This window comes from Pleurodeles waltl, chromosome 2_2 (genome assembly GCF_031143425.1).
Source record: "Pleurodeles waltl isolate 20211129_DDA chromosome 2_2, aPleWal1.hap1.20221129, whole genome shotgun sequence".
Taxonomy (NCBI): Eukaryota; Metazoa; Chordata; class Amphibia; order Caudata; family Salamandridae; genus Pleurodeles; species Pleurodeles waltl.
Window position 1 is genome coordinate 980728380 of NC_090439.1, and position 21154 is coordinate 980749533.

Consider the following 21154-nt stretch of genomic DNA (forward strand, 5'->3'; position numbering starts at 1 on the left):
CACTCCGACCGCCACGGCGGGGCAAACAAACAGCGCGGCGGTCACCGCCAACGGACAGGCGGCAGACAATGTACCGCCCACCCTATCACGACCCACCAATCCGCCACCTCTTCCGGGGCGGGAGCCCCGCCGATAAAAAACACGGCGGAAACAGATCACGAACGGGAAAACGCTCACCTCTATACACTCCACGAGGAATCTGGACAGCATGGAACCCGAATTAAACATCCTACCAGCGATTGTCTACCTGCTCCTCTACCAGGAACACGAACGCCACCGCAGGAGACAACGGTGAGTACTGCACCTACGACACAGGGGAGGGGGGAGGAGAAAAGATTACGGGCACACACATACGTGACCCCCCCCCCCCCAAATCCCCACACACCAACGCAGAGTAACAAGTCAGATTTACACCCCCCAAACCACCCGGAATAATTCAAAGACAAAATAAAATGATCATTAAAATAGAAGTATATTAAAGCATATTTGAACTTAAGTGAAATATGAGATTATTAAAACAAATAAATCACAACATGAAGAATATGAACATAGTCCAAAAGTCCGGCACATATTGGCTACATGCCATTGTCCGTGGGCCAATGTGCATAAACACATGGGCAAAGCCCACACACGAGACCCGATTCCATTGGAGAGAACACTGCTTGGGCATCAGATAATAAAACCACAGGCACCTCAGGGGGAAGGGAAGGGGGGGCACCTCAGCCACATGAGTCCACGACGCCAGATCCACGAGGGGCCTCCATGCCCACTGTACCATCCTGGGGAGTGCAATGCCACAGTCTCACAAGTCTCTACAGTGGGTGGATTGCCCACTGTACCATCCCGGGGAGTGCAAAGCCACAGTCTCACAAGTCTTTTCAGTGGGTGGATTGCCCACTGTACCATCCTGGGGAGTGCAAAGCCACAGTCTCTCAAGTCTCTACAGTGGGTGGATTGCCCACTGTACCATCCTGGGGAGTGCAAAGCCACAGTCTCACAAGTCTTTTCAGTGGGTGGATTGCCCACTGTACCATCCTGGGGAGTGCAAAGCCACAGTCCATCTGGTGGATTACAGACTCCACTGGTTATGGAGGAGGCATGGTGCCCCGAGTGCTTTGTGAAGCCCTGCCCGACACAGATCCGGCCCTGCCAATGGGCCAGCGGTGCTTGAGATGAAGGCCCCAGCGGAGCGGTGCTTGAGAGGAAGGGCCCAGTGGAGCGGTGCAGAGACGGCGGGGCCCAGCGGAGCAGTGCTTGAGATGAAGGGCCCAGCGGAGCGGTGCTTGAGAGGAAGGGCCCAGCGGAGCGGTGCTTGAGAGGAAGGGCCCAGCGGAGCGGTGCTTGACAGGAAGCGCCCAGCGGAGCGGTGCAGAGACGGCGGGGCCCAGCGGAGCGGTGCTTGAGATGAAGGGCCCAGCAGAGCGGTGCTTGAGAGGAAGGGCCCAGCGGAGCGGTGCTTGAGAGGAAGGGCCCAGCGGAGCGGTGCAGAGACGGCGGGGCCCAGCGGAGCGGTGCAGAGACGGCGGGGCCCAGCGGAGCGGTGCTTGAGATGAAGGGCCCAGAGGAGCGGTGCTTGAGAGGAAGGGCCCAGCGGAGCGGTGCTTGAGAGGAAGGGCCCAGCGGAGCGGTGCAGAGACGGCGGGGCCCAGCGGAGCGGTGCAGAGATGGCGGGGCCCAGCGGAGCGGTGCTTGAGATGAAGGGCCCAGCGGAGCGGTGCTTGAGAGGAAGGGCCCAGCGGAGCGGTGCAGAGACGGCGGGGCCCAGCGGAGCGGTGCTTGAGATGAAGGGCCCAGCGGAGCGGTGCTTGAGAGGAAGGGCCCAGCGGAGCGGTGCTTGACAGGAAGGGTCCAGCGGAGCGGTGCAGAGACGGCGGGGCCCAGCGGAGCGGTGCTTCTCACGGCGGGGCCGTGTTCAGCGGTTCTTCTCACGGCAGGGCCCAGCGGAGCGGTGCTTCTCACGGCGGGGCCCTGTTCAGCGTTTCTTCTCACGGCGGGGCCCAGCGGAGCGGTGCTTCTCACGGCGGGGCCCTGTTCAGCGGTGCTTCTCACGGCGGTGCCCTGTTCAGCGGTTCTTCTCATGGCGGGGCCCTGTTCAGTGGTGCTTCTCACGGCGGGGCCCTGTTCAGCGGTTCTTCTCACGGCGGGGCCCTGTTCAGCGGTTCTTCTCACGGCGGGGCCCTGTTCAGCGGTTCTTCTCACGGCGGGGCCCTGTTCAGCGGTTCTTCTCAAGGCGGGGACCTGTCCAGCGGTGCTTCTCACGGCGGGGCCCTGTTCAGCGGTTCTTCTCACGGCGGGGCCCTGTTCAGCGGTGCTTGTCTTGTGTTCCTAGGGAACCAGATCTGGGCAATCATTCCCGCTCAGTCGCCATCCGACCTATCGCTTGTGGGGCCCTCCTGTGCTGGACTTCTGGGCCCGAGGGTGTCCTCTGTCACACCCCAAATAGGGATGGTGGGGCCCTCCTGGGCAGCTCGCCTGCTGCCGGACTTCTTCGCCCTGCTGCCCTTGCCCTCCTTGGACGAATCTCTGGGGCCCTTGCCTCCCTTGGAAGTATCTCTGGGGCCCTTGCCCTCCTTGAAGTATCTCTGGGGCCCTTGCCCTCCTTGGAAGAATCTCTGGGGCCCTTGCCCTCCTTGGAAGAATCTCTGGGGCCCTTGCCTCTCTTGGTGGATGGGCCAGGTGACGGTGCACGGGTGGTGTCCTTGGGGGCAGCCGTCTCAGGCCTGTGGCGCCGGCCCTTCACTTTTTTGCTTCTTTTCCCAGGGGGTGGGCTGGCTGTCCCCTTGCTGCTGGCCGATGTTCCTGCCCTAGGAGCTGGTGGACTCCAATAGCCCTGAACGATGGTCCTAGTAGGTGCAGGGCTTGTGGTGGCTGAGGTGCTGGTTGGACTCTTACGAGATGGAGGGGGTGGGTCAGTTGTTGGAAAGAGGTCAAGGTTGGAAAGGAAAATCAATTTAGAAAGACAGGGACGGGTAGTTGTAGTGGGTATGGGAGTGGAGGAAGAGGAAGAGGATGTGGTTGTAGGAGAGTCAAGTGTGCTGTCTTTGGGTGCAGGTGCTTGTGACGGAGGCTGTCGTGAGGTGGATGGCTGTTGGGGGGGTGGCTGCCTGCGTTTGTGTGGTTTGGAAGAGGGGGTGACAGACACACTGGGAGAGGACACAGGGGACGTGTAAATGGTAGTGGGGGTGGTGACTGCACGTGTGCGGACTGTTCTGGTGGGTGTGGTGGTGATGGACGTACTGGCTGATGGTGGTGTGCATGCAGGTGTGAGTGGAGACGTCACAGGGAGGAAGGAGGGAGACGAGGAGGAGGGGGACACAGTGGAGGCAGTGGGTGTTGCTGTGTCTGCATGTGGATGTTGCTTGGGTGAATGCTTGTATGATCTGTGGTGCTTATGTCTGGATGAGCTGCCCTTGGGTGTTGAGGTGTGTGCAGGCTGGTCTGTAGGTGTGTCTGGGATAGGCAGAGGAACAGGGGAGTGGGACTGGGTTGAGGAAGTTGGAGGGCGGAGGCTAGACACAGGGACAATTGCTGCCGTCAGTGGTGAGGCCAGAGCGTTGAACGATCGCTGATGGGCAGCCTGACCCGAATGAATGCCCTCCAGGTATGCATTGCTCCGATGCACCTCCCTTTCCACCCCCTGGATGGCATTCAAAAGGGTAGACTGCCCAACAATGAGCGACCGGAGGAGGTCAATGACCTCCTCACTGAGGGCAGCAGGGGTAACTGGGGCAGGACCTGAGGTGCCAGGGGCGAAGGAGATGGCTGGCTTCCTGGCCGAGCGGGCACGGGGCAAAAGCTGAGGGGCTGCTGGGAGGGCGGAGCTGGTGCGCTGGGTGGCGGCTGTACCTGTTTTTGCGGTGGGCACGGATGGTGCCGCCACCACAAGGGAGCTCCCTTCCGAGGACGTGTCGGTGTCGCTGACGTCTCCACGGGTCCCCGTTGTGGAGCCCCCCTCGCCCTCCATCTCACTGGTTAAATCCGAGTCGGTTGCAGGGCCCTCTGGGCCCATGTGAGATGCAGCTCCCTTGTGCGCCGATGCCACTTCTCCTCCGCCTGATGATGCTAATGCACACATGAGCAGGAAAACCAAAAAAAAGGGGGGGAGAGAAGAAAGAAAGACATGTTGAGTGCATGCATTGGCAGCACCGTTGGCAGAGAGGACAGACACAGAAGCCCCCTGCACTATGCCGCGCACTCGGGGTACACTACTCAATTATTGTGACTTGGCCTACAAGTCTATGGACGACAAATGCACACATAGGTGAGCCCGGGCCATGGATAGCTGTACTTAGCACCCTACAGAGGCGGGGGGCGGGGGCACAGGGCCATGTCTAACGGAGGGGCCTAGCCTACAGAAACCGCCCTGGCCTAGAGATAGCCACAGCCCTCCTCCCCCACCCAGACGCCTCCACTGTGCGCTAATATAGCAGAATGTGCTGATACTCACCCCCTTGTGTCTGCTGTGATGTCCTCACGCGCCCATCCAAATCGGGGTAGGCCACCGCCAGGATCCGGGACATCAGGGGGGTCAATTGACAACTGGCACCCCTCCTACGTTGGGAGGCCATCCCCAGCAGAGCAGAGCCGCCCGCCAATCTAGGAATTACCCCCTTTGTCTCTTGACATGATTGTCTGTGAATTTACAGTTTTTTGTCTGTTGCCAATTCTAAACAAAACCTGTGGGGCAAGCTAATTTGGAAACTTAGGGCCATATTTATACTTTTTGATGCACAACTGCGCCAACGCAGTTGTGCGTCAAAAATTTTAACGCCGGCTAACGCCATTCCAAAGCGCCGTGTGGGCGCCTTATTTATTGAATGACGTTAGCCGGCGCAGCTGACTGGTGTGCGTCAAAAAAAATGACTCACACCAGGCAGCGCCGGCGTAGGGGAAAATGGAGCTTGGGCGTAAAAAAATGGGGCAAGTCAGGTCTGAGGCAAAATGTTGGCCTCAACCCGATTTGCGCCATTTTTTTGACTCCCAACCCCCATTGAAATGACTCCTGTCTTAGCACAGACAGGAGTCATGCCCCCTTGCCCAATGGCCATGCCCAGGGGACTTATGTCCCCTGGGCATGGTCATTGGGCATAGTGGCATGAAGGGGGGCACAAATCAGGCCCCCCTATGCCACAAAAAAAATAATAATAATAATACTTACCTGAACTTACCTTAAGTTCCCTGGGATGGGTCCCTCCATACTTGGGCGTCCTCCTGGGGTGGGCAAGGGTGGCAGGGGGTGTCCCTGGGGGCATGGGAGGGCACCTCTGGGCTCCTTCCGAGCCCACAGGTCCCTTAACGCCTGCCCTGACCAGGCGTTAAAAAATTACGCAAAAGCGTCTGGACGTCATTTTTTAAGGCCCGCCCACTCCCGTGCGTCATTTTTGCACGGGAGTTTAAATAAGGCACACATGCCTTGGAGTCATTTTTTAGAAGGGAACGCCTACCTTGCATATCATTAACGCAAGGTAGGTGTCCACGCTAAAAAATGACGCAAACTCCAAGATCTTTGGCGCTAGACGGGTCTAACGCCAAAGTATAAATATGGAGTTAGTTTTGCGTCGGATTTGCGTAAAAAAAAACGACGCAAATCCGGCGCAAACAGAGTATAAATATGCCCCTTAGTTCACATGAGAGAACTTCGATATTTAAATGTCAAAAGCTAGTGTGATAAAAAGTCTCTAGCATCATTGGATCTTGATTATGTCCCTCATTACAGCTGCATTCCCGCCGGGCGCATTACGACATCCCCACAGAGTTTCTGCCAGCCGGCCCAGCGGGGATTTCTGCCGTAACATTGGAGCCGGCTCCTTATGGAGCCGGCGGTGTTGCGGCTGTGTGACGGGTGCTAATGCACCCGTCGCGCTTTTCAGCAGACAGTGAAAAACGGGATGGGGCTGTGCCTGGGGGCCCCTGCACTGCCCATGCCAAGTGCATGGGCAGTGCATGGGCCCCCAGGTGTCCCGCAACTCCCCTTCCCGCCAGCCTTTCCATGGCAGTCTCTACCACCATGGAAAGGCTGGCGGGAAGGGGAGTCGTAATCCCGCTGCCCTGGCGGATTAAAACCGCCGGGACAACCATGGCGGGAAACCACCGGTCTCGGCGGTGCGACCGCAGCGCTACCGCCGCGGTCGTAATATGCCAGATTGTACCACCAGCCTGTTGGCGGTACAATCGCTAAAACAGCCCTGGTGGTCTTTGACCGCCAGGGTTGTAATGAGGGCCTATGTGTGTTGCTGAAATTCCTTTTTCTATGGCACTACAACAAATATTTTAAAATATTTCATTCTGGATGGTAAGTCAGGAGTACACGATGAAAGCTTGAAGTGTCTGATGCTAGTGTGGAATAGACATGAAAATATTATAAACATTTTCATACCATTTAAAATATTCAAAATGACCACACCAAGAAACGAATAAAGAGTAGATTAAAAGTGTTCAATATGTCTAATGCAATTGCAGCTCTCTGTTTAATCTTTTTTTAAAACATCAGAAACAATTAATTTATTGTCTGGTGGCTGCCTACCCTTAATGAATGAAGTTAGTTCTGGACCAATTACATGATTTAAGTGCGACTTCAGATCCATAGCCAGCATTTTCACAAAACATTTATGTTAGACCTGGCAGGCTTAGGGGGGTTTTCTACTGACATTTTGCTTACTTCCTTCACACGTCGGACATAGTTTTGGCTGTCTTTAGGACTCTGTCCACTTTACCATTGCTAACCAGTGCTAAGGTGCTTGTGCTCACCCCCTAAACATGGTAAAATTGGTTAAGCACCAGTTGGCATATTTAATTGATTTATAAGTCCCTAGTAAAGTGCACTACATGTGCCCGGGGCCTGTAAATTAAATGGTGCTTGTGGGTCTGCAGCACGGATTGTGCCACCCACTTAAGTAGCATTTAACCATGTCTCATGCCCACCATTGCAGAGCCAGTACATGCAGTTTTACACTGCCACTCCCTGGCAAGGTAATCCCTTTACACTCACACAAAACCGTGGAGAAGGATCAAGTTCCAAAACTAACAGTGACTCCGATATTTACTCCAAGTTTTCCTAGCCTTCACAAGGTTCAATCCTTTTTTATCCTTTCCATCCATAAAAAAGGATTGACCTTCGTGAGGGCTAGGAAAATTGGAGTTCACAATTTAAATAACAACTTATGGTGAAGTCTGCTTTTAAATTGTAATCCTGATAATGCCACTTTTAGAAAGTTGGAATTTTCTGACGTTAGCCATTTGGTGCCAGCTGCCTGTCTCTGATCACATGTCTGGAGTGGGTAACAGCTGGGCTTTGTGTATTCCCTCTAAACAGCCACACACAATGGAAACATAGGTGTGACTTGATAGGCCACCCTGGGAGGATGGTTGGGAGGAACAGGCCACCGCCTCACTTACACCTGAATATGCTGTGTCCTATCCCCACAGAAAGGGCTGCACACCCCCACGTAGTAATCCTGGAGTCAGGGCAAGAAGGGAGGACCTCTGTGCACCTCAAAGGAATGTCTTTGAAGTCTCCCCAACTTCAAAGGCCCAACTGGTTATGAGTACTGGACCTCTGACACTATCCAGTACAATTCTGGCCCCCTCTGCCATAAAGAAGGACTACTGTGCTGCTGAAGGACTACCACTCTGCTGGGATGCTGTTATGCTAGACTCCTGCCTTGCTGAGTTGTCCTCCTGTCTGCTGTTTTCCTACCTGTGTGAGGACTGGACCTGCATCACTTGAACTCAGATTGACTCCAAGGGCTAGCTGATTGGCTTCTTGATCTGAAGTCTCAGGAACATAACAGACTTTCAATCACCCTCTCTAGCACCTGGACTCTGCCAAGTGTTAGTCTGCTCTGCCAAGTGGTGCCACCCACAGAACTAGACCCTTGGAAGTGAGCCTAAGGTATTTGCTCCAGCGGAACCAACACATCCTCTGCTGCAGGAGCACAATTTATGAATCGTAGCTGTTTTATGAAACCACCACTGCAATGCTTTTCAGAGTGCAAAGTCCTCATATTCCCATTCTATTGACTGCAGCCTCAACACCAATGCTGAGCGTCTGCATAGCAGCCTATTAGCTCATCGGAACCCATGCATTGCATCAACTGCACAAAACATCCTCAACCCTGGTCTTTTCATCACAAGCCCTGGCACCTAGATCCTCAACTTTGATGCAGCATAAACTTGCACCCAAATTCTGCTGCATCTTGGAATGGGCAGATCGTTGCTGCTGCATGGAGAAAATCAACACATCCCCACTACTACGTGGAGAATTTAAACAAATCACTTCTACTGCATAGTTCCGAACCCGTGCAGCTCTCTGTAACTAGGATTCAGGTTCTTTTGTTCAACAGGCCTAACTGGGTCACTTTAACCGGCCGTGCTCCATCATGGTCAGCCTGAACTTTTGACTTTGTGCGAGTTCGTGCAACCATCTATCCCACATTGGCCCTTAGTGCTTCTAATCTTAAAAAATTCATACCTCAAGTTGTACTTATTGGATTTTTTGTTTTGGTTATGTTTTATTTATTAAATCTTACTCTATTGTTCTAAACTGGTGCAGATTCATTTTGCGTTCTGTTTTCTCTGTTTTACTGTTTAAAGCGTTGTACAAATACTTTACACGCAGCACCTAAGTTAAACCTATCTCCTCTGTGCCAAACTATCAGAGAGTGAGCAAATATCAATTCAGGGTTTGCCTGTCACTTACCTTGACTAGGATTGTGGTTGCTGTTTGACTAAGGTTTACACCCCAGTCAACCAACAGCCCAATTTCTAACAGTTTACAATCAGCATTTATAAGGGCTGCTGGTTTTAATGTTTACAAATTTAGATCTCAATCATTTAATTGTAAAAGCATAGCATCCCTCCCAAAATGATATTTCAGAGAATTGTAAATGAAACTCAAAAGAAGAAACAAATGGTCCCTGTACAGAAGAGACATCAATTCAAGCTGCTGTCTCACGCACACAAAGCTCTACACAACCAAGGACCTGCGTACATTCACCACGTGAACTGTTTAGAAGACTGCACTGTGCCTCACTTTCACTTGCCCATACTTCCTGCACCTACTGAAGCAGAAGTGCAGGACGCTCCTTCTCTCACATTGCAGAAAAAACCTGGAACTGCCTCCCCACATCTCCGGACCATCACCTCTCTTCCGTAATTCCGAATGGCCCTCAAGACCTGGCTGTTCGAAAAAAGCCTCTCAGACCTGAAAGCACCTGTTACCCTGTCAGGTGATTACTAGAGATCGGTGAAACATTCTGCTCTGTTGGCTTAGTACATGGTGTTTTGGCCACTCTCCGCAGTCTGCCGGGAGCGCACAGTTCTGAAAAATGCAGCAAAGTAACTCAGAGTTTATACTCTCACAATTCGCCAACGTTAGGTTGGTGAGTGAGAAAAATCTCTATGTTGGCGAGCATGAGCGAGATTTCTGAACACTGGCGGTCACTGCGGGTCACGCTTGTCTGCATTAAGAAAGCTGCCGCTCGCGTTGAGAATTCCGCCGCTTGAGTAGAACATTTAGTTGAACGGCAATAAGATGTTGGGGCCCTCTGGTGCTACGTGTGATGCCGTTTGCACTGATTTTACAGTGCTGGAAAAACTTGTGGTGCTGAAAATCAGTGCGAACAGCACCACTTACCCAAACTCTGCCACTCGTGGAACTCCGCATAACATGGTGGAGTTTTTTCAGCACTTCGCGGAGTTTCGGTTAGCAGAACTCCGCAAACGCCACCCAGGCCTAGTGATTGGCCACATTTTCTAAATCCTGATTGATTGATTAATTGATTGAAGTCAAACACAATTATTAAACTGTGTATAAAGCTTTAGGTTTTGAAGTTAACACCAAGTTATTTGCAAAAACTACACTACATTGTCTTCTGTCTATTCATAAGTGTGTTAAGGGAATCTGGGGATAGCCAGGTCTAACAAAAATGAATGATGCTGTCTTTGGATATGTAGTTCAACAATGAAGAGGGGGTACTCCGTCACAACAATGCCAGAGTACCCTCTTCACCAAACTGAAAGTCTGCCTGTTTCAATTAAATTGTATATACAGTATATGGCACTTACTACACCTGACAAGGTACCAAAGCGCTTTACGGTGAGTAGCACGCTACCTGGGAGCCAAAGTTAGTGCAGTCCATTAATTATTGTGGTTAGTTTTGCATTCTCATTCCATGCATTCAATACAGCTTCTTTCTGGTACATTATTGACATAGATGTGACCATTAAAGGAGATTATATGAGACACAATTGTTTGCTGAAATTGGCAACAGTGGGGACTACTTTGTTGCAGCCACCAACATACACCTCTGATGGCATTTTTCTGCCCACCCTATTTAGAGTGGGTGGACATATCCCAAGGTTTCACTGTCCGTCATCACAAGGTAAAACCTGGCTGTAAGGGAGAGTGAAAACTGTAAAATTACCTACTCACCATGGGAGAAAACTCCCATGATGAAGGGGGCATTTTTTTCAAGGCATTTACAGGAACTGTCAAGAGGCCTGATTTACAGTTTGACAGATAGATTTTGTACCTTTGCCATGGCAGAGTTCTTTACTCCCCCATGGTGAGGGTACTTCTCCACCAACTTTAGGGACACCCTATTGGTCCTCCTCCTTCTGTACAGACTGTTTTCTTATTTAGGACTCTCTTTCCCTGGATTGTTTTTGTGTGACATTCCTGAAGGAGGCGTAAAGGGGCGTAGTCTCAGAGAGTTGTTTTTGTGGGGGTGGTCCCCCAAATAAATGCATTTTTTACTTGCTAGTTGGGTCTGAGGGATCTGAGTCAGGTCTGCTATCACTGTCTCATTTGTCTGTCATCATAAGTCATGAATGAAGGAGAAAACAGTAACCTTTGATGTAAACAGGAAAGCGGGAGAGACATAGAGATACCCACCTTGCGGCTAAATTTCAAAATGTGACACCAGATAGCCTGGAATCAATGCAGGCTTCCCCGCTTGTCCAAATTGTGTTATCCATGGCAATTATTTTATTTCACAGTCTCTGAGCTCACTTTTAAATTCTTGAGTTCAGAATGTGCGTTGTACAAGGTCCTTTTATGATGATTTCATAGACTACAATGTTGCAACACCTATAATAGGAATCTATGTCATATTTAGGGTTTACTTTTGATAAACGTATGCCTATGCAGTGATAGAATCAGATGTACTAGGGTGAAATGCTTCCTAATGTTAAAGAAATACACTTTTTTGAATTTTGAAGGGATGGCATCATATTTTTACATTATGTTTGTTGCATGATATACATCGCAAACAAAAACCTTTTTGTGGTTCTGCTCATGCACGGACCCTAAGAGCCAAGCCTGACCAATGACTCAGCACTGGATCGGCTCATCCTATTAATTTTCCTGCATTCCCTCCTCTGTTTGCAACTCTGGTTTAGTACATGGTTCTGTCAGTCACATCATAAACTGATTTGTAAAAGGCGTGGAATAGAAATATGGAGCCTGTCCATATGTACTGATGCATTCTTGGCTAGTTTGTAGGGTCTATGGGTAATGAGTAGGGTCTGCTATGCCCGTGCCGTTTTTTCACATTTTTCTAATTTTGCTAAGAGGTTCACACTTGTTCACTTTCTGGATCTGGATCTTAAATTTATATAGCAACTCGTGTACCAAAAAAGTAGTGAATCCGCACCTGTAGAAGTACTCTTTGAATGGAATCAAACTCACTACTATTTTGGAATTTACAGGCATTGCTGGTAATTAATTTAGGGAAACAGGGAGCATTGTCCAGGCCTTTTCAATCCGTCAGAGCCAGTTTAGAAGATTCGGACTTGAAATGAGTGTCTAAGAATTTAAAATACAGAAGGGTACCTCTTAATAGGGTTTCATGATTAAACATCTTTATTGGCTAGTCCTATCTCAACCTCTCTCTGCTGGTAGAATACACATACTAAAGCTGTCAATAGCCCAAAGATACAATACATTTTTGTAGGTCTTGACCACTCCACCATCACCACAGTTACCCTGGTGCACAAACAATCTCAAGAGGGCCTCACACCATGAAAAATCCCCAGATGGTGAGAGTAAGAGTGTTCTGGTAATCCTATAGTATATCACTGGTTGAAATACTTCATTTAAGAAAAAACGTAGCAATCATAAAGTGCATGTGGAAAAGATACATCTTGCATTATGTTGCCTTTGATTTGCTTGTGTCATATTGCCTGCTATTGAGCCTGCAGACATGACGTTAGTGGAGTTGTCAGGATAATGGAGAGCTGAAGTGAGGTGTCACATCGCGGCCAGACACCTTCTTAAGATGTGGGTAATCTCAGACATTTGAAGATCTCGATGGGAATGAAAGAGTATTAAGGCTGGTTGTGTCATTATGTGGTATTTTCCTGCACTGCAGCATTTCTATAGCGCTTGCTGTGTCGGTATTGTCAAAGCCTTAAAGCACTCTCCGAGTAAGCGATTATGAGGGATCCACCTAGATGTTAAAAAATGTGTTTAAACGTGTAGATTGCACAATACAGTTAACCATTAACAATTGTAGGTATAGTGTATTACGGATTGGGTGAACATCTTTCCTTCGTTTGCCTGACAAAGCACCACCTATGACACAAAAAGAAACATCACAAGCTTCATCCACACTTCTTGAACTTCATTGCAAATAGTCGATGTAGTGCTTCATGATACTGTTACACAGCGTCATAGTCCAACATGGATTCCCTACATCAGGAAAAGAGTATATATATAGCCTTCATTACATTTTCTTTTTATCATTTATGAATCAAAAATATCGAATCAAACAATGACATTATTTTTATGAATGTTTATTTAGTAATTTACAAGGCGTATCTTTTAAATTTAGCGAAATGTATTTATGGAATGTGAAGGTTGTACAATGGTTATGGTTTTAACTAACTGAACAATAACCTGAACTGAACCTGAACCAATGACAGTTTGTAATTGCAGGAACAATAGCTATTTTTGTCATTTCTCACATTGGCTGCACAATTTGCCTATCTTCAGCGTTTTGAAAATGAAGAGGATAAAATAACTCTTGAGTATTTTAACTCCAAATTACTTCTCACTGTGGATGAATTTCTGACATTGTCACATCGTATTTAGGGGGGGAGTTTATAGGACCCTAGCGACACAGGAGCGTCACTTTTAGTGACGCTCCTGTGGCGCTAAGCACAGCGCCGTATTTGCAAAGTGGTCTTAAGCCACTTTTTGTAAATATGGCCCCTTCCCACACAGCACTGTGCTTGGAAGGGGCGTGCAATGGGTGTTGCTGTGATCGTGCCACAGCAACACCCATTGCATTTTGAGGCTGCCTCAGATTTATGAAATCTCGTAAACCTGAGGCAGCGCCAAAATCTAACGCCACACCAGGGGCAGGGTTAGCAGGGTGCAACGAGGAGGAATACTGTTATTCCTCCTCGTTTTTTGCTTTTTCTGGTCGTGCTGCATTCTGCCGTACGCATAGAAAAAGCAAAATGACAGAAATGATTGTTTATGTGTGGGAATGTTTTCCTTCCTGCACATAAACAATCATTTGAAAATGACACTTTGACACTTCTGTGTGTGCTGAATTGTGCAGCACACACAGAAGTGCCAAAGTGCCATTAGTGATTGTTTATGTGCAGGAAGGGACACCTTCCCGCACATAAACTATCACACCCCTCAACGTACACATCGTTGCACGATGGTGCAAGGATGCCTGCGTTGGCACTTGCAGCTAAATTTAGTGCCAGCGCAGCGGGAAACGCAGGGGTGCGCCATATTCCCTTAAATAGGGTGCATCCCTGTGTTTCTAAAGTAATGCAGCGCGGCACTGCCAACTTCTCTTTAGATCTGGCCCTTAGTCGCTCAAAAACCTGAGAGTAGACACACACTGCTCCATACAACCCACAGCACCGACAGTGTGAGGCCAAACCAAGGACAAATGTGTGTTATGCAAAAAAACATGTTACTTCGACGCCATTTGGGTGGCCACCACTGGGGCCTGCAGGATATCCGGCAGAGAGGTGATGAGCTTCACTCTTATACTGGTGTGCCTGCTCCAAGCGGAGCGGAGATTTAGCCTAAAACATGTTTCTCTATTGGATGGAAGAGCCTCTGTTTGGCCTTTCATCTTTCTTAGAGCACTCTAGACAGAAATATGTTGCATATAGAAAAGGAGGCAGCAAACTTCTTCATGAGATGAAGGTCCATGGAGGTGCCTTGCATACATAAATACAGGAAATCTACAACATGGATCAAATAAAAGTGAAGATATCCCAGAAAAGACAAAACAGACTGGGTTAGAAGGATATGAGCAACAGAAAAGTAAGGATTACCAATCCTAGACGTATGACCCCAAAAAATCACAAGCATGTCCTGGAGAGTGATTCATGCTGGTTCTGGTTTGGGTTACAATTCAGCAGTAGAAACACATATCAAATAATTCCATCCCAAATATACTTTTGGCAAGATTGTCTACCTGCAATAATGGGATGAAAGGTAGAGAATTCGGATTCATGAAGAGTTTATCTTGCGCAGGGCACGTCTTATACTGGTAACTGTTGAGTACACGCAAAAACTAAAATCACAGGGACATGGCGATGCACACACTTTTGTAAACTTTGACAAACCATGGCACCTGCTGATCTATAAATCGCACTGCAGGAGAAATGCACTCATACACCTATTCGTGAGGCATCCTATAGTGCTGAATAATCACTTCACTCATTGTTTAATGTAAAAATAGAGGCTTTTGCGTAAGTGGTTAACCTTCAATTTGAATTAGTTTACCATTTCAAAAAAGCTGCAACACTAACCAGTTACACCTTTTCAAGTATTTTCCCATGTTTCACCTTTTCTTCCTGTATTTAGTTTTCCTTTAAAGGAGTTCTCAAGACTAGTAGATGGGGAAAAAGACAAAATCGATCCAGCCAAGGGAATCAGCATCTTAAGGGGGGCCCCATTAGCAAATGTTTGAACTCATTTGATTACATTGACCCCCAGAAAAGGAGATTTAAATATCGTTCCTGAAACTTCGGTGCAACATCCGCAGGGTGTTAAAAAGGCGTGATGGGCTCCAGTGCAACCAAGGAAACTGTCCCCACGCTGTGTGGTAGGGTAGTCAAATACCAACATAATCAGTGGTCAGTGGGCTGCCGTGGCCTCTCTGTCACTGTACCTGCTGCATCATCAATAACGACACCGATGTTACCAGCTATTTACTCAATGCGAATTTCCTGGCACTCCTTACTATTATTGCCTCTTGGTTCATGACAGAAGTGTGCTACACTGTTGCACGGAGAACTGTGCTACCTAAACTGGCATTCACATATAGCCTTCTCTAAAAAGACACTATGGACCACATACGTTAGTCGATTCCATTCCACTTATATGGTTCCTTCATTGAAGTCAATCTGCAATTTATTGATATCTTTGCTTGGAAATCACGATTGAGTTGTTTAATACACCACTCGAGGAGGCCACTGTTTTTTCAAACTGTGCTAATAGCGTGCTTTCCTTTGGAATAGGGTTGCACTGTTGTTTCCTGTATTTATGCACTGGAAGACAATGAAGTGAACCATTGCGGGAAACAAATACTCCACTGACTCTGGCCAAACACAAAATGTTCAACTGCAATTTTTGTTGTTTGCAGGCAGGCCAGAAGATAGCCATGCAGACCTGAAGAAGCACTATTTACACAGTGCAGGTTGTGAGAACACAGTGAAGGCAGAACACAGAGGTAAATTACTATAGAATAACCTCACACCTGACAATCACAGCCTCATTCATTCGCACAACAATCATAACAGCGCCTACACACAAAAAAGGCTCCCCACATCATCAAGACCTTTACCCATATCAGAGCCAACACTTATCAAGCAAATTCAATTGACAGAGTAACCGAGTTCCCCTCCCCCAAACCCACCCTTAACATTGAAATGTATCATGGCCCACTTCCATTTCCCAATGTTTCCTCTCCCTCTTCAGCAAGTCCTTGCAAGAAAAAGTAGTTCTGACCAACTGAAAGCCACGCAGATAACACCTCCTTAAACATGATTGATCTCAGCATCTACAGACGAACATGACACATCACTTCATTTCTGGAACCCCACATGTTCAACTAACTAAAGCATCCTCTTAAGTTCAACCCATGCTTGGAGCAAGCCCTAGTGGGATTCAGACCAATGTGGCAAATCAAATTTGCACTGTTCTCCATAGGCGATGGCCTAAAGAACATTGCTGATGACAATAATACAGGGCCCTCCTCCTTCTAGAAAAATAAGCAGTGCCTGACAGTGAATCATCAGACTGTTATCTGCGGACTGAAAGAAGTGAGTATAGATACCACTGCGCTCACCTTTTATTCCTATTTAATGTGTGACAGTATTTGCCATCCTTCTGCCGTGAATGTGTCCCAATAACTAGTGGATTCCGTCTGCGCTTTGCAGTGTCCTCCTATGCACCCCTCTGGAATGTTCTACAGGTATGCCATCAGCACACACATTGGGGGTCATTCTGACCCCGGCGGGCGGCGGTCGCCGCCCGCCTGGCGGGAACCGCCATATGGCCGCTCCGCGGTCGAAAGACCGCTGGGGCCATTCCGACCTTCCCGCTGGGCCGGCGGGCGCTAACATTGTTAGCGCCCGCCGGCCCAGCGGGAAGGCGGCCTGCAACACTGAAGCCGGCTCCGAATGGAGCCGGCGGTGTTGCAGGTGTGCGACGGGTGCAGTTGCACCCGTCGCGCTTTTCACTGTCTGCTAGGCAGACAGTGAAAAGCAGGCTGGGGCCCTGTTAGGGGGCCCCAGGACACCCTTTCCCGCCAGCCTCTTCCTGGTGGTGAAAACCACCAGAAACAGGCTGGCGGGAAGGGGGTCAGAATCCCCATGGCGGTGCTGCTTGCAGCGCCGCCATGGCGGATTCGCCCAGCCGGGGGAAAACCGGCGGCAAACCGCCGGCCCCGGTTTTCTGACCGCGGCTTCAGAATGGGCCATGAAGCACCGCCAGCCTGTTGGCGGTGCTTCCGTCATCTGCGACCCTGGCGGTCATAGACCGCCAGGGTCAGAATGACCCCCATTGTCTTTTCAAGTGTCCAAAGCTCAACTCTAACAAATACCTACTCCATGACTACCTGTGTGGGAAAAACTGCTAGATGATCTAAAAAGTCTTCAGACATAAAGCTGACAAAATAGAATTTGTGGTTTTGGATGATCTAACAAAGGCCCACACATCACCACACTGGCCAAATAGCATTGGTCTTTTACCCTATTCCTCAAAAGCAGTTAGAAACTGACGTGTAGCTGTGGACCTCGCCACACTCTGGAATAACAAATCAACAAAGAATATAAGTTTCCTTCACTTCCACCCAACAGCAGATAGGCTGGTTCTACACAGCAATACAGAGCACGTTACTACTAACCACATGCTACAAGGGTTAACAATCGAATGGCGTGTTAAAGTATTATGGATCATGCACAAACCACTATTTATTACCACAATATTTACACCAGGTGAATTTATATGTGCAAACAGAAACTGACCTAATCAAAGGGTATGGTGTGCTTTCCTAATCATACTGTCACTTAATGATCAAGAAATAATCAGGGTTATGCTTTTTTTAATGTAAGCTGCGCATTAAGAGGTTATTAGAATGTACTCAGGAAACTTGTATATTAACACACTATAAGAAAATCATAAATGAAGTGCTCCGTGCATTGTTGTGGCAATTTCTTGTATGACCCATTTCCTAGAGCTCTACAAGGAGGCTGCAGATGCTTCCTCACACACAAACCACAGCATGGCTCAGAATTCGTTTAAGACAAGCCACATTCCTGCCAGGAAACGCTCTAAAATATATCAATGAACTAGTAACCACAGAATTCCTTTCAAGAAGAAATTACCAGTAGAAACACACACTCTCATCCTTAGTTGTAAAAGTATGGAAATCCAACCCCTAAATTATAACACCTTGACTTTCAGGAAAAGATCAACAATTCTCTTTTGTAACCGCATGTTAACATGCCCTTCGACCAGCCCAGAAACTAAACATGTAACACCTTTCTGATCAATTCTTCTCAAAATGCGTGAACGCATCAAAGCTACTACCTCGACCCAGTGCCTTACATCTGCATACAGTTACAAATAAAATACAAACAGCACGTCTAAACAAATCATGCAAACCACAGATTTACTCCCATGACCAATAACAATTGAATACCTTTGACAACACTTCTAATAACTCTCTAGCCTCCCTTCGCTCTTTCCCATCACCCTCCAGTTTCTTTTCACAGTCTCTCCTTACGTTATGTTACGTTGATGTGTATAGTGCACTAATCACCCAAGAGGTTATACCGGCACTTGGGCAAGGTGTGTTATTGTGTGGTCCCAAGGCATTTAGATGAAGAGTCAGGTCTTCAGCTTCTTGTGGAACTCAAGAAGTGAGGAGAAGGCTCTGATTTTCTGAGGGAGGTTGTTTCATGTCTTGTGTACAATGTAGGAGAATGAGCGAGACCTCCAGTTTTGCTTTTGTGGATGTGGGGAGTGTGTGTAAGTTTGAGTGAGGCAGAGCGTGGGTGTCTGTTGGGTTGCTGAAAGTGTATGCTGCTGTTACCACATCGTCCGATCTCATGGCCTCAACATCGTCTCCTACGCAGACGACACCCAGCCGATCCTCTCACTCACCAAGGACCCCACCACTGCTAAGATCAATCTCCACAATGCACTGCATGCCATTGCCAACTGGATGGAGATGAGCTGCCTCAAACTGAACTCGGACAAGACTGAGATCCTCATCCTCGTCTTCAACCGTTCTGCATGGGACGACTCCTGGTGGCCAGCTACCCTAGGACCCGCGCCAACTCCCACCATCCATGCATGCAACCTTGGCTTCATCCTAGACTCATCATGACCCAGCAAGTCAACGTCGTCTCATCTTCCTGTTTCAACACCCTACGCATGCTTCGCAAGAACTTCAGATGGATCCCTATCGAAACCAGAACGGTCACCCACGCCCTCGTCAGCAGCAGACTGGACTACGGCAACGCTCCAGAGAAAACTTCAGCGTATTCAGAACGCCTCCGCACGCCTCATCCTCAACATCCCACGCCATGAACACATCTCAGCCCACCTCAGAGACTTACACTGGCTCCCCGTCAACAAGACGATCACCTAAAGACTCCTCATCCTGCCCACAAAGCTCTCCACGACGCAGGCCCTGCCTACCTCAATTAGCGTCTCAGCTTCCACGCACCCACCCGCCAGCTCCGCTCCATCAACATCACCCTCGCCACCGTCCCCCGCATCCATCGCACTACAGCTGGTGGCAGATCCTTCTCTCACCTTGCCGCCGAAGCCTGGAACTCCCTCCCCGTCAACCTACGACTGACCCAGGACCTCCTGACTTTTAGGAAACGACTCAAGACCTGGCTATTCGAGCAGTAGCAAACCCCAGCGCCTTGAGACCCTAAAGGGTGAGTAGCGCGTTTAACAAGTGTTTTGATTGATTGATTGATCGCTGTTCAGGTACTCTGGTCTTGTGTTGTGTAGAGCTTTGGATGTGTGCATGAGAAGTTTGAATTGGCTGTGCTTGTGAATAGGGAGCCAGTGAAGCTTTCTGAGGGGTGGTAGGATGAGGGTGCTGCATGGGAGGTTGAGTATGAGTCTTGTGGCTGCGTTCCAGATGGTCTGGAGATTGTGTAGGAGTTGTTTGGAGATTCCAGCGTAGTGAGTGTTGCTGTAATCCAGCCTGTGGGTGATGAGTGTTTGTGTGATGGTCATCTGGTGTTCTGGGGCAACCATTTGAAGATCTTTCACAGCATGCATAGAATTTGGAAGTAGAAGGCGTACACTGCATTGACTTGAGCCGTCATGATGAGTTGTCATCCGGGATGATCCCTAGATTTTTTGTGCAGTCTGTGGCTGTGGATGTTGATCCTAGCTCTGACGGCCACCAAGTGGAATCCCATGGGAAAGTCTTGTTGCCAAAGACCAGTACTTCCATCTTGTTTGAGTTGAGCTTCAGGCAGATGGTTCGTATCCTGTTTCCTACCAGGGTCATGCAGTTGGTGAAGTTGTTTCTGTTGGTGTTTCTCTTGTCCGTTAGGGAAAGGATGAGTTGGGTATCATGTGTGTAGGAGATGACAGTCTTGTGATCAATCCTATTGGTGAGTGATATCATGTAAATGTTAAGAAGACTGGGGCTGAGAAACTATCCCTGTGGGACACCACATATCAGTTTCTTGGTCTCTGATGTGAAGGGTGGCAGTCTGACCCTTTGTGTTCTTCCCATGAGGAAGGAACAGGTCTATTTGAGAGCAGATCCTTGCATACCGATCTCGTGGAGTCTTCTATTGACGGTGTTGTGGGAGACAGTGTCAAAGGCTGTGGAGAAGTTGAGCAGAATGAGGGCTCCTGTTTCTCCTCATTCCAGGATGTTTAGAATGCAGTAAGTGGACTTGATGAGTGTTGTTTTGGTACTGTGTTTTTTTCTGAATTTTGATTGTGTGTTGTCTAGAAGAGGGTGAAGTTCAAGGTGGGTTGTAAATTGCTTGTTAATGGCCTTTTCAATCACCTTGCCTGGGTAGGGAAGCAAAGTGATGGGTCGGAAGCTGTTCAGTTGATTTAGGTCAACTGCGGACTTCTTGAGGAGGGTGTTGATTTCTGCAAATTTTCTTTCATCTGGGAAAGTGGTGGACATGATGGAGATGTTGATGATGAGGGATAGTATGGTGCTGATTGGTATGTTCCCAGTTTGTAAATGTGGTGGAGGTATGGGTCCATTTAGACCCTGAGTGGATGGTCCGCATGACTGTCGGTTCTCCATTTGGTCAGGTGGCTGTCTTGGGTTCATGGTTGGTGGTTGGTAGGTTAGTGGGTTGGTGTGTGAAGTTGCTGTCGATGTTGGCAACAGTGCTGTGGAAGATGTTGGATAGGCTGTTGTACAGTTGTTGGGAGGCAGTAATGTTGTTGACAGTGGCTGAGGGTGAGGTTTAAATAATGATGTTATAGAAGATCTACTTGCAGGTGTTGGAGTTTCCCTCAATGAGGTCCACTAGTGATTTTTTCTTGGTGTCGCTAATTTGTTGGTGATAGCATCTGAGTGCAACGTCGTAGGTAGTTTTGTCGGTGTTGTGGCTGGCTCTCCATTCCTTTCTAGCTGTTTACAGTGATGTTTGATATCTCAAAGGT